Raw genomic sequence first — 14,237 nt, forward strand, 5'->3', positions numbered from 1 at the left:
GAAGTTTTATTTATTCCGCGAAAGTGTTAATTAACTCTGATATTTAGAAATGTGTTTATCGGTAAATAAAATGCCAAAGTAGGGCACCGGGAACGGGGCCTTATAGTTCGTGGGTTGATTTATATAAGCCAGATGGATATCTTTGTGATCCTGATTCTTTCGAATTTCGATGGTTAGTTTGTAGCGGATAAGGTTGGAAATTTTGAAACTTTGACCCCAAATATTTTATTGAACCAACTGATCAAGAGTCTAAATCGGTTCTCACAAGATGATATTTTATTTTAGTTAATTTTATTTCTTAATGCTACATTTACATTTATAGCCTTTTATATAACTAAACTAGCTTCTAGCCCGCGTGTTACGCGGGTTACTTCTAGTTTTGCTAATACTTGTTTTTTTTAATTATTTTTTATGTATATTTTTCATGTAGGATGTGTTTAGGTATTAAACTTAAAGGTTACATGAACTTATAAAATATGTTATATTTATTAGTTGTAGTTAAAGTATAGTTTGGTTTGTTTTTTGTTCATATCTCAAATGGGTCTCATTGGTCTAGTAGTTAACGTGACCCAAAATTTTGTTATTCAAGATGCGAATTTTCGTCTTAATATATATGAATTAATAAAGAAATTTATATGGTTTGTGTTATCTTCGTTCGTATTGAGTTGTTATGGTTAGTTGGTGATGTAGAACGTATATGTTGTTTAATGGATCACCAAAAATGGGCTCTCATGTGTCTGTCAATTAATGTAGCCCAACATTTTGTTTTTTGTTGTTTAAAATATTTATTATGTGTGGGCAAAGTGAAATTTCACTTACTTTGACGTTATTTACTAATTTCGTGAAAATAACGTTAAAAGTGGCAGCAGGTTAATCAAGCATCACGTGGTGGTGTTTATGGCTGAAAGATAAAGGTACATGCACCAATCGGCGGGTGTCCCAATGGTTAAATGTTATGTGCCTTATGTCCAAAGCTTTATGTAAACCTACTATCGAGCCGAGGGTCTCACTGGAAGCAACCTCTCTATTCCTACGTGGTATGGGTAAGGGTCTACATTTTACCCTCCTCAGACCCTACCATAGCTTTGCTATTTGTGGGATTTACTAAGTACGATGATGATGATGATGATGATGATGATGATGATGATGCTTGATAGTGAATTGAGCTTTTAATAAATTGATGTATTTGAATTTCTATAGGCCAATTCTAGTTGCACGTCTATCTAAAATGGGTACGTCGTGTGTTATCATTTCATTTTTTAGTGAATTATTAATTTATTATATTTTTTCTAGTATGATGTTTTGTTTGTGATTTTGTTATTATTTTGTATGTAATTGTTGTATTTATAGATTTTGTAGTTTAGTTACTGTTATGTATTAAAAGTACATTTAATTTATTAATTAGTTTTTATTCTTATCAAATATAATAGAAGTTATAATAGTTTATGAATTATATTGACGAAAATTTTATGATCGTATGTAAAAACTAAGTTTTTAAAAATTTATTTTTTATTAAAATGTATACGTTTTTAATATTTTATGCATAATTTTTGTATTATGAAGTTTTGTAGATTTATTTATTTTTTATATTTTAAAATGGGTAAAAATTGGAATCCGCCATTTGAAGTGACGCTATAATGATAATAAACAGCTTTGAGAAACTCTTTTCTCTCCATTTTTATCAAATTCTTTGCTTCATCTAACAATTAGAAACCCTAAGTTAATATTCCCCTTAATTAGGACGAATTTTTTTGTTAAGTGGAAGTGTTGTAGGTTGTTGAAGGGATTTGTGTTTGTTCTTAGTTTATTTAATCAAACATTGTGTCGATAACAATTTACAACCACTTTTAAAATAATATATTGGTTTTAAATAATCTCAACTATCACCTTTTGGCCACTGCCGATCATAACTAACGAAATGACTAATGACAATCCCACCTTTTATCATTTTTTTTCTACCAATGAAATAAAAACATTTCATTTTAGGGAATTAAGGAAATTGAAATACAAATAAGCAAGTTTAATCCCATATTAAGAAAATGGAGAAAAGAATCCATCCCACATGGAAATATGGAAGAAAATGGAAGCATTCCACATGGGTATAAATAAGGAATATAAATCTCATCCCACATGAAAAGTAATAAAGATAAAGAAATGTAAGCTCTTTATAAGGAAGATATTTTCCATAGTAATATTTTTTTATGCAAAGCATGCACCTAGTGATCCTAACGGAAGGTGCAGAGCACCCGACGCGCACGCGCACGGGCAAGTGCTCGGCCTCGGGAGAAGACGAGGACGACGTCGATGGCGACGGCGACGGCGAAGGGCGATTGGCGCAATGTGGCGCACTTCGCACGCTCACATCGTCGGGAACCGCTTTAGAGCCTCCTTATTGTTTTTGGAAAGTGGAAGCTAAGACAAGACATGAAGAGTTAGTAAAGTAAAAGGATTAAAACGAAAATATCTGATATCTTAACCCATCGCGATACGCGATGGGCATAGCCAAGGAGGTATCGCGATACGCGATGACGTGGTCTGACGAATCATGACACGTGTCCACCACATGGTGACACGTGACACTCTCTGACCTACATGAGTCACCGCGATACACGATGGGACCTAAAATCAACTAAAAATAGAAGGGTTCACGGCACATTCACAACACACCAAAACCTCTCTCTCTAAAATACTTTCTCTCTCTACATAGTTTTGGGTGCCGAGCATCATTTGGCGTGCCGAACCTCGTAATCCGTGCCAAATTTCCGATGTTTTCTCGAAGTGCGTGCCACCCAAAAGTAACCCAACATTCTACCTCGAAGTGCGTACACGACCAGCAACCCCGAACGTTGCCTCGATTTGTATGCCAAGAAAACTAGATCAAGAATACCCCAATATTCGTGCATGTACGGAAGTGCTTCCGAAAGTCTAGGTAATTATTTAGCTAAGCAAGGCAGGGGTTCTGCCCAAATAAAATATCATTATTTCAAGGCTTAGACCTTAGTTGGGGGTATAGCCTAGACCTTGATCAAGTAAAAAGTAACAATTAAATAAGATTTCTTAATTATTAAGAAATACAAAATTATATAAACAAAGGTTATAGCTAGAATATTATTTCCTCGTGATTAAGAAAGATAAGCTTTTACCTACAGAGGATATAGTCAAAAATAGTGTTTCTTCATAATTAAGAAACATGAGATTTTATATATCAAGGTTATAGACAAATGACGTTTCTTCTTGAAGAATAAACATATCATAGACATTTCTTCTTGAAAAAGAAACATAGCACATGATTGGCAAACAAAGAGAAGGAATTCATATCAAAGATATTTTATTCAAACAAAAGATCATTCAAGGTTTAAAGTTATCAAACCCAGACTAAAGGTCTGTAGCCGGATTAAAAGACGATCCGAGGATTTATATAAACCTATTTTAGCATAGGTTAATCAATCATTCATTCATAAAGGTTTCCAAATAAGATCACCACATCATTCAGAACAGAAAATCACAGGTGAATATCTTAAACCTTTTTCAGTCAAGATAAAGGGGTTGTTTATCTTAAACAAAGTCAGTCAAATATTTTAAGAGATTACGTGATCTCTATCATATTGGAATTATTGAAAGGGCCGCTGATCCATCCAATTATTTTCGTTCCACTCATAGAAGGTGAGAAAACATAACTTGAACCCTCTGTAGGTGAGAAAATATTTGCCCAACTTGAACCCCCTGTATTTTGTCTTAAGTGAGACTTAAACCCAAAACATCCTTTTTTGAATTAAAGTATTTTGGACTTTTGGTGTCTCAATATTGATTTTTATTTATATTTATTCTTATTAACATAACATTTCAAAGTTGCAAATTACCAATGTGCCGGTGAAAGAAAACCTTGCGCTCATGTGCCTTGACACGAAATATCGTTGTTTTCTGTATGCTTTTTCAAATGACTAGGAATTCAAGATGTACATCAACATATAATATGCTAACCAATGGCATTTAGTCCAATAATATATTGGTGTATTAATTATAAGATACTTTCTTTTTTGAAGGTTGAGGGTTCGAGTATCGTGATAGGCATTGGTATATTATAGTATTATTAGGGGATATTGGTTTTAAATACTCATAACTTTGACCCATTGGTAGATAGCACTCCCAACTTACGAATTGTTTCCCAACACTCCCAACTTTTAACATATTTTCTTCTGGCACTCCCGGAGTAACGAGACACTAACTCCGTTAGTGTTTGGGGTAAAAATGTCATTTTTCAAAGTTTAAGAGATTAAATCAAATTTTATTTATTACACAAACTTTCAATATCTTATGGGGTTCAAGAGCAGCTAAATGCCCAAATCCAATTTCTGGTTTGTGTAGAACCTAAACATGGCATTCTCCCTCAACCAATTCTCACTCCCACCTGCAACAAAACCCATCATCAATCATCCCAAATACCCAACACCATTCAAATCAACCCTAAACCCACTTTCCAATTTCAACATACATCATACTAACCACTAACAAAACCAAAACCCCCCGCTATGTACACCATCCTCTGCAACACCGAAGAAGAAAAAGAAGAAGAAGAAGCTCACATCAGAACCACCAGAACCCACCCAACAACTATCTGAACTGGGTTCAGAGATCAAGAAAGCAATGATGGATAGAGAGGTGATTAAGAAAGATGAGAGTTTATGGACCGGAGTTGTTGAGGAGATTGGGCAGATTGAGTGTAGTGTTTGAAATATATAATAAATAAAATTTGATTTAATCCCTTGAACTTTAAAAATGACATTTTTTACCTCCAAACTCTAACTAAGTTAGTGTCTTATTACTCCGAGAGTGCCAGAAGAAAATATGTTAAAAGTTGAAAGTATTGGGGAACAATTCGTAAGTTGAGAGTACTATCTACCAATGAGTCAAAGTTACGAGTATTTAAAACAAATATTCCTATTATTAGTAGTTAAAATGACCATTAAAAAATATATATGTTAGGTTTTTCATGTGTTTCTTTTTATTTTCCTTAAATGATCTATCATTTGTTTTGCCTAACACTTGAGATACCTTACGTTAGTTAGATTGTCTCTAATTTGTTAATAATTATGAATGTTTATCAGAAGTAGATGAAGAATATTAGTTCCAGTAATCCCTTCCAGCAGTACTCTCTTTTAGCTATTGATCAAAATAAAAAAGGTTTCGTCTATTAAAACACCTCTCTTCCTATTTTGACATCAATATGTTTCATTGTTTAATATGGAGCGTATTGGTCAACAAACAAACAAAACTGACCATTGTCAGTTATGATCTGGCGCCTTGTGCTATAGTGCACATATTAATCAATATCAAGCATATTGTCATAATTTGACCAATATATACTCCATATTAGAGTTTACAATATTGTGAGTTGTGCTATACGCGAGTTTTTTACCAAAATAGGGTGGGTGGAGAAATTATTTATCAATATAGGTGATTTGAAAAGTATTTACCAAAATAGGTTAAAGTTATTTTTTTCTTACTCTAATCTTATTAAATACATTTATTTCATAATAAAAACTAAAAATGTCAAATACATTATACTTATAAAATATAAAATTAAGTGGTTGGTATTTATAAATATCTTTTTGTTCTTGTTCTTAATTTTGGTCATATCGTAACAATTAAAAAAAACAGCCGTAAGTGTTTAAACTATTTTTTTAAACTATGAACTTTTAAATTAACTATTTAAAAAGCATATTGAAATATGTTATATAAATTTTTTTCTTATACATAGGTTTAGTCATGTGTATTTTTTACACATAGATGTTATATTATTTTCTAATATATATTAAAAGAAAGGCCAGTATAAATAATATAGGTTTTTTTCTTACCGTTTAGGTGTAAATTTTGTTGAAAACATAGTATTTTTTGAAACGTAAGTTATACAAGTTCTGGTACCACACATGTACCTTCACGAATGATCTAACCGGTTCCGACCGAACAATGTCGGTACATGTATCGTATTATCGAAACCGGTATCGACACTCATTTTTATTCTTCGTTGATGTATCAATATCTTTTTGGCATATTACGATTTAATTTTTGTGAGTTTTTCTAGATTCTTTATTTTAGTTATTTAGAAAAATGAACAATATTTTCTTCAAAAAAAAATATGCTTAGACAACTGTTTTTTATAAAAAAAAACCCAAGTTTTTAAATTTTTGTTAAATTATTTTTTTAGGTCTTAATAAATTTTTTTTTCTTAGTGCTACGATATTCCTAGACTAAAGAAAACATTTAAATAAGAACTTATTTAAATGATCTAAAAACAATTATTTATAATCATAAATAACAATTAATTAATATTTATATGTTTAATAATACAGTGTTAAAATGACGAGCAAGAAAAGGAGAATTTATTTAGTTTAAAATGATTCTTTTTAGAAAGAAAGTTCATTTTTTAAATTTCTGATTAAGAAAATATATTTGACCGGTGAAGGTTTATGTACATTTTGATATTAACATGAGAACGTAGGAAATAATGCCAATTTATTTAAAAATGAGAACGTAAGAAACAATATCAACTACAATACTAATCTACATAAACAATGACTTATAATAACAAAAAAAAACCTGAAAATTACAACAAAAGAATCAAAATCAAGAATAAGATAATAACAACATATACCAGCAAATACTTATAACAGCAAAAGAAAACATCTAATAATAACAACAAAATATAAATCAGCAAATACTTATAACGTCTCATAATTGAAAATTAGCAAATACGAACAAAAAAAAAGCAGCAAACACCTATAAAAATAAACCTAATCATAACTACAAATCAGTTCTCGCCGTTTTCATGTTAAAAATAAAATGTATTTGATGTTGTTTCATATTTGACCTTATGAAGTTTATATGTAAATATTTGTATTCAATAGGTTTAGGAGTGAGAAAAAATTAACTTTAACCTATTTTGGTAAATACTTTTCAAATCACCTATATTGGTAAATAATTTTTTCACCCACCCTATTTTGGTAAAAAAAACTCGCTATGAGCTAGGGTAGTATGAATCATATTGTCATACACTTGGATAATTTGACCAATATACACTCCATATTGGAGTTTACAATTTTTTTATTAACTTTTTTTTAAAGTTATTTTATTTATAAAATAGATTTTTTAGTGTTTATTTTTAATTTATATGCTAGAAAAATAGAGATAATCGAAACTAATTTATCGACGCATATGTAGCCAACCAATATACGCTCCATGTTGGACTTTACATAATTGTTTTATTAATTATTTTTTAAAAAAAGACAGAATTATAAATTTTGTCCTTTAAAAAAAGCCAAATTACGGTTCGTGTCCTTTTCTAAGTTTCCTTGCAGGCGGTGTACTTTAAACTTTTTTTTCCTACAAGTTTTGTCCTTTACGCTAACTGGGTTAGAAAAACTCAGTTAAGTATGACATGTGCCAGACATGTGATGGGCATAATTGTAATTTTAATATATCTCTCCTTTCTCTCTTCTTTCTCTCTAAGCCACCACCATCACCATAAATTCCGGCCACCATAAATTCCGGCCACCTCGCTGCAGATTCCATTCAACCCACCACCACCACCTCCTCTCCATCTCACAAACCGCCACCACACTTTCCGTTCACAAACGCAAACGATCCCTATCACCCGAACCCGACCCATCCTTTTCCAAAACCCGTATCCGAAAACCCAATTCACCTAACCCACCCACTGACCAAGATCAGTCGCACCCAATCAAGCGACTTAACAACAGTTGGTTAACTTCAATGGCTGGTGCAGCCCCATCTCTGCTTATCCTCTACCCCCGGTTCACCCGACTCGCCACCACTCTCTGCCCATTCACCTTAATCCACCACTAGCTCGCCTATTGTCAATGCCACTTCTCTTCAATTACTCCTCATCATTTCAATGCCGCCGATATTACTCCTCCCGCCGGACGAACCAATTCAGTCGCCTCACCGCCCGTCGATTACGCCCAAAAGATAGACGTCAATCCTCCCAAAGGCACCCACCTGAACCACCACCTTCTTTTTGGCCACCTGAACCATCACCTCCGAAATTTCGGCCACCTGAACCACCACCTCCGAAATTCCGGCCACCTGAACCACCACCTCCTTAACCCTACCATTTAAGACTTCCATTAAAACCCTAGCCGTAACCCTAGCGTAACTAGCCGTAGCCATCGCCCACCCAAATTCGTAACCCTAGTCACCGCATCATAACCCCCTCCAGCCACCCACCACATTAAATCCACCCAAATACACCACCACTACCGTAACCCACAGCCGTCGCCACCACACTCCGCCAACACCACCATCCTCGCCACAGAGCTCCTCCAACCATCCTCGGGTTAGTAATTAAAGGGGTTTTTTTGTGGTGGTGTGGTGCTGCGTCGGTGGTGCGATGGTAATGGTGTGGTGGTGGTGGTGGTTTAGAACTAAAAAGAAGAAAGTGAGGGGTGAGGATGAAGGTGCAGACAGAAAGAAACTGAAAATGTTTTTTTTTTGTTTTTGTTTGGATTTGAAGAGGTGGATTATCCAGTGTTTGGATTTGAATGGCTGGAGGTGGTTATGTATGGCGGTGGTAGGAGGTCACCTGAGAAAGAAGAACAGAGGGGGAGAGGAGAGAAGATGAAAAGAAGAAAAAACGTTATTAATATAAAAGAAGAGAGAGAAAGGGTTTTATATTTTTTTATTATGTAAGACGAAAAGACAAAAATGCCCTCACATGCGCCTCACGTGAGGGCATTTAACTGAGTTTTTCTAACCCAGTTAGCGTAAAGGACATAACGTGTAGAAAAAAAAAGTTTAAAGTACACCGCCTGCAAGGAAACTTAGAAAAGGACACGAACCGTAATTTGGCTTTTTTTAAAGGACAAAATTTGTAATTCTGTCTAAAAAAAAATTATTAGAATTTACTTCTCCCATATTAGGCAATATTGAGTCGTATTGGGCAATATTGAGCATATAGGAAGAAAAGACAAATTAAAATTGTTGTAAGACTTGATTTGTGAGAAACACTCACTATGCAGATCACTTGTCTCCCAATACGCTCCGATCATATTGCCTAATATGACATATATAGATCAAGGTTTTCTCCCATTAGTAAATAAGGAGAGCGTAATATGCTCCGTGTCAATACGAAACATATTTGGGGGTGTCCAATATAGCCATAAGACTGTGTGAATATCACCACCCAATAATAAGGCTTGGTGATTTTACTGTTGAAAATAAGCATTTATTTTGCGAGAAACTAAAGTGGAATGGACTGGTGTTGACAGCTCTGCCTATTTTAACCTATCCACACGGTTTAAAATGCGGCCTGATCAAGAAAACATATGGCCAAAAATGGCAATAAATAAAATATAAATATGTGGATATCTTGTCATTATTGAAACTGCATGTGTTTAGAAGCTCTGAAGATGTTCTGCTTATCAACAATGGCGTTTGCTTGTCCAAAATTGGTACCAAGTTCTTATAGTTTTTATTTTATTAATACTAATTTCGTATTAATATATATTTACATTACTCAAAACAATATCGTTTTATTTTTTTTATTGTTTGTTATGCTTGAGCATTTCACAAACTATCACTCCGATTATTGACGTTGCAGGGCGTCAAGTGTAATAGAACATCAAGAATATCTAGTTCTCACTTCTCAGGTAAAATCCATGATATCATATATGTGTAGTACTATATAGTAGATATATGGAGTTATCAAGTTCTGTCACGAAAAACAGTTTTCTCATGATCTATTCCCTAGCTATTAAATTGATGTTGGTTTGAATTTTCAATTTTTATTGAGAATGATGCATTGATAATGAGTGACGAAACTACAAACTAAAATCAATTATATAAAAAAAATTCAAATAAAATTGGTAATATTAATACAAAATGAAATATACTGTTTTTATTTGCGGATGACGTTTAAATAACTTTTTGTGCACTGTCTGAAATATTTGTAAGACTTAATTTGTAGGAAACAAACAATGGAACAAGGATGAAAAAAAACATGTAAATGATAATATGGTCATTTGGTTCACAAGATTTAGAAAACTCTCCATTGGTGAATAGAATAAAGGCATTAGCTGCACAAAATGTTGCATGTTTTCACTTTCCCGGTCATAACCGAGGTCGAGCGGCTCCATCTTCGTTATCTTCTATGATTGGAATAGAGCCCTTCATTCATGATATTCCTACCATACCACAGCTTGACAACCTTCATGCACCCGAGGGACCGATTTTGGAGGCACAAAAACAAGCAGCAAAGCTGTTTGGAGCTAAAGAGACATGGTTCTTAGTTGGAGGTACCACATGTGGGATTCAAACATCTATTATGGCTACTTGTTCACCAGTGGATACCCTTATTATTCAAAGAAACTCTCATAAATCGGCATTTTCTGGTATGGTGTTATCTGGTGTGATACCAAAGTATATCAACCCACAATATGATAAAGGTGGGCCACATGTCAACACCTGATGATCAAGATGATTTTGCGCACAGTTTTATTATTTATTTATTTTTTCACATCAACACAGGATAGGCATATCATGTTGTGCGATATTGGCGTAGATGATATGATCAATGACTAGTTTCATCAAAATACAGTAAAGTTGCTCAAAAAGGATTATTTATGTAATTTTCAGTTAAATAATCATTTTAGAATAGAAAACAAAATACTCGTAATTATATAACTCTTTTATACATAGTAGGTTGAGAAGGCAATGAATAAGCTAGAGGCTGAAGGTCGAAAAGCATCTGCGGTTTTCATCACGTCTCCTACTTATCACGGCATTTGCAGCAATCTAGAACAAATTTCCATCTTGTGTCATTCTCAAAACATTCCCCTTATTGTAGACGAGGCTCATCGGGCCCACTTACGCTTTCACGAAAGCTCACTACCTCTTTCGGCTCTTTATCAAGGGGCGGATATATCCATACAGTCAACCACAAGGTTTTGGGATCTCTCACACAATCTTCAAAGTTACATTTGTCTGGAAATATTGTCGATAGAGAAAGAATATGCAAGTGCCTTGAAACCCTTCAAAGCACAAGTCCCAGCTTTCTTCTCTTAGCTTCTTAGATGCTGCAAGAGCTCAGATAAGTGAACAACCAAAAACCATATTTGACAAACCAGTTGAACTAGCCATGGAAGCAAAAGCTCTTATTGAAGGGATTACCGGAATTAATGTTCTTAATTCATCTAGGTTTGAGACTGACCCTTTAAGAATTACCGTTGGGGTGTGGAATCTTGGTATATCTGGTTTTGATGCTTATGATATCTTAGAAAAAGATTATTGAGTGATTTCAGAACTTGCGGGGACACGATATGTTATTTTTCCAACAAATCTTGGAACCTGTAAAGATGATATTCTAAGGCTTGTGGCCGGGTTGAAGCATATATCTCAAACGTGTAACGCAATTCGAGTGAATGATTTACAACCTCTTATTGATACGAATACTAGCATGCGATTGAGCCCTCGAGACGCCTTCTTTGCAAGTAAAAAGAAAGTGAGGTTTGAAGAAAGTGTCGGGCATGTGTGTTGGGAGTTAGTATGTCCATACCCACCAGGAATACCGCTACTTACACCTGGAGAAGACATCACAGAGGAATCATTGAGTTATCTGATAGAGGTGAAAAGAAAGGGTTGCTTTATTCTAGGAGTTACGGATTCCACTCTGTCCTCCATGGTTGTTTGTAGTTAATCCATCATCTATTATGGAATTATTGTAGTTATATATGTGAAGTGAGTCAATAAGTCTTTAAGCGTTGTTAGCAAAATTAATCAAATATATTTGGTCTATTGGTAAGAGGCTTGTCCTCTTTTAGTGGAGCGTAAGTTCGATTCTTACTAGGTGACGGATCTTAAACATTTAGTATGGATGGGCTAAAATTCACGACACCCATAATTTTGCCTACTTATATGTTCGGGACTACAATTTGGTTCGGGTCGGGTCAAACAATAAAAACTCTAAATTTAATAATTCATTTTTCGAGAGGAGAGGATTGTTGAATTCTCAGTTTTCACACCTGGGCCTTTGTTGCCTTGTACGATAAGGGATGGAGTTCATTATTAGTGGTTTTTTTTTTAATTTTTTTGAGCCGAGGCTTCAATTTTAAACATAACTTATTTTTAAAAATAAGATCAATTGTGGCCTAATGGATGTGTCAGACAAAAATAATATGGATGGGCTGGACATAAATAATATGGATTTCCGGACTCAGTACATATAAACTTTTATTATTTTTTCGAAAACATTTACCTTATTGAATGAAAAAATTGGTGGGTCGAGGCCCACTTTGGCCCCTTATAAGATCTGCCAATGTTTGAAGGATATCTAAAGGCATGGACGAATCAGGCCATTAATCCCGGGTTCAAACCCGATAAAGGGCGAGGGTTTACGGATTCCATCCGGTTCCCTCGCATCAGGGGGTCCGGTCTTACGACGATCAAGGAGTCGACCTTAGATAAAGCCCCTAAATAAAAGGTTTATACGTGAAATTTTTTGTCGTACGTGAAATTTTTTGTCGTTCATATTAGGTAACCATATGGCATATGGGTAATCTATAAACTAGTTAGCTACAACTAAAAGAAGTAATTATAATGATAACTGATTTTTATTCTAGTAAATTCTATCACAAATCACAACCAACATGAGGAAAAAGAAAAAAAGAAAAAAAAGGAAATTTACGTATAGTGAACTAATGACTAGTTAGCTACAACTAAAAGAAGTACTTATAATGATGACTGATTTTTATTCTAGTACATTCTATCACAAATCACAACCAACATGCGGAAAAAGAAAAAAAGAAAAAAAAAAAGAAATTCACGTATAGTGAACTCATGACTAGTTAGCTTACAACTAAAGGAAGTACTTATAATGATGACTGATTTTGATTCTAGTAAATTCTATCACAAATCACAACCAAAATGAGGAAAAAGAAAAAAAAAAGAAATTCACGTATAGTGAACTCATGCCTAGTTAACTATAACTAAAAGAAGTACTTATAATGATGACTTATTTTTATTCTAGTAAATTCTATCACAAATCACAACCAACATGAGGAAAAAGAAAAAAAAAAGAAATTCACGTATAGTGAACTCATGACTAGTTAGCTACAACTAAAAGAAGTACTTATAATGATGACTGATTTTTATTCTAGTAAATTCTATCACAAATCAACAAACATGACGAAAAGGAAAACAAAAAGGAAATTCATGTATAGTGAACTCATGACTAGTTAGCTACAACTAAAAGAAGTACTTATAATGACGACTGATTTTTATTCTAGTAAATTCTATCACAACCAACATACGAAGAAAAAGAAAGGAACACTACGTGAATATTGGCTTTTAGCCACATACATGCTCTTGGCGGTTTGCCACACCTCGGTCTAAATGTGTGGCTAAATGTCGCTTTCACCACACATTTATTATTCGTGTGACTAAAAACACACCTGTTAGAACCTTTAGCCACATAAATTAGATTTTTGTGGCAAAAAATCACACCTGCTGGAACATTTATTTTTCAATTCGTGTGACAAAAAACACACCTGTTAGAACCTTTAGCCACATAAATTAGATTTTTGTGGCAAAAAATCACACCTGCTGGAACATTTAGCCACACTTTTTCAATTCGTGTGACAAAAAACACAGTTGTTCGAAACCGTTAGCTACAATTTCATAAAAAAATGTGACTTTTACTTGCCACACTTAGTAAACTATGGCCAAATATGATCTACGCTCACAGTAGTTTGATAACGATGTGGTTAAAAACTAATACATATGGCCACACTTACGGGTATATGTGACCATAGAGTATTGTTTGTTAGCCACTTATAAGTTTTATATGTGGCTAAAAGTTAACGGTGACAACAAACAAAACGTGTGACCGTTGGTAGTTAATGGCCACACTTTAATTGTTTCATATGTGGCTAAAAGCTTATACATGTGGTCACACTTAAGGGGTTTATGTGACCATAAAGCATTATTTATAGCCACTTATAAATTTTTATGTATGGCTAAAAGCTAACAATTACATTAAAACAAAAGTGTGACTACTGATAATTAATAGCCACATTCTAATTCTTTTGTGTGACCAACCAGACATCTACCCTTCAGTAACCAATCTGAACCATAATCCATCACCTGCTGCTAATACTTTCATCACTCATTAACATCGATTGAAGCTCATCTTGGTTAGGTAGGTGATTTATACTTTAATTTTGAGA

At 34.0% G+C, this 14,237-nt stretch overlaps 1 pseudogene; it reads left to right on the forward strand.

Moving 5' to 3' along the window:
• Nucleotides 1–9,443: 9,443 nt before the first annotated feature.
• LOC143577181 (uncharacterized) lies at nt 9,444–11,780 on the forward strand (annotated as a pseudogene).
• The last annotated feature ends 2,457 nt before the right edge of the window (nt 11,781–14,237 follow it).

The sequence above is a fragment of the Bidens hawaiensis genome, unplaced genomic scaffold (genome assembly GCF_021521415.1).
Source record: "Bidens hawaiensis isolate Kalapana, Puna unplaced genomic scaffold, B.hawaiensis_p1.1 tig00028485_1, whole genome shotgun sequence".
NCBI classification, from domain to species: Eukaryota; Viridiplantae; Streptophyta; class Magnoliopsida; order Asterales; family Asteraceae; genus Bidens; species Bidens hawaiensis.